Below are 1,233 nucleotides of genomic sequence, written 5' to 3'. Positions count from 1 at the left end.
AAAAGACGTGTTCAGATAGATGTGATATTAGTAAAAATGAAAACACAGGTAATGACTTTTCATTCTAACGAAATATAAATGGAGAAACCTGCCAGTTTTACCCTTTAGAGTAAAAAGGGTACCAAAAAATTACTAAAACAGTAAAATTACCAAAAGTGTAATTTGATAATTTCTACAGAGTCACGTGTATGTGTCACAACTTTGTGAATCACTATTCTGGGCATGTATAAGGAGTCATCATATACCTCCATTGGAAATGTTATTTAATGATGTCACTAATACCAGACAAGGATGTCTCCTCAGGTAAGGCTCCTTGGAGGAGGCAGAGGTTGAGAAGAGGTATAATTTAGGTTTTTAAAATGCAATAGCCAGACTTAACCTTGCACATCTCTACCTGTTACAACGGTGGTCCGGAAAGCTGCAATCTGAAGGCCCCTCAGCTAGTTGCTGCCACTGTGGGCCCTCTGCGCATCTCTCACTTCTGGGCTCTTTATGCATGTACTCTGTTCTGCAGATAAGTGAGGATGTGACTATTTGCTTAGTGACAGTATCTCTAACCCTGCTTTTTCTCAGTTTTAGAGATGTGAAACAGGCTGGGGATATGAGGTCACTTACCCACTGTCCTATAATCAGCAGATGGCATGACTGGCATTGGAGTTTAGGTCTGTCTGTGCTTTTCTGTACATTACATCTTTTTTAATGATGCGAAGGAAAAATGCAGTAGGGTCAATGAGACAAATGGAATGCAGGTTGCTGGGGAAAGAATGCAGGTTGTGCGTTACAAATGCACACACTTTACAGTGCCACTTGGGTTCTGAACTTTGCGGTTAAATTGATTTAAAAACTGGTCTAGAGGTAAAACTTAAACAGCGAATGAAAATATTTGGGTTTGCTTCAGGAGGTCGCAAACCACTTCTTGGTTAGTAGAAATGGGAAATTAAGGGCCACCTTCAGGCGTTTAACTGAATCGTCCTGGGGATTTAATTTGGCTTTCGACTCAATGCTAAGGTTTTGTTGCTTTTGGTTTTTAAAGTAATGTAAGTTTATCGTGCCAACGGTAAGATATCTCTCTGGACGCGTGCACCTGCTCTCGCAATCACTGACTGCGGTCAGCATCCTCCTTAGAGCAGCGCCCCGGGCCACTTGGATCCCGGCCTCAATTTACTAAGCGAACTCAGAGGATGCCCGGAGTCCTGGACTGCAGAGCCGCCCGCGAGAGGCACCGGGGCTGTA

The sequence above is a fragment of the Mandrillus leucophaeus genome, unplaced genomic scaffold, assembly GCF_000951045.1.
Source record: "Mandrillus leucophaeus isolate KB7577 unplaced genomic scaffold, Mleu.le_1.0 Scaffold420, whole genome shotgun sequence".
Taxonomy (NCBI): Eukaryota; Metazoa; Chordata; class Mammalia; order Primates; family Cercopithecidae; genus Mandrillus; species Mandrillus leucophaeus.
The sequence above is the reverse complement of the archived record's forward strand: the minus strand, read 5'-3'. Positions refer to the sequence as shown.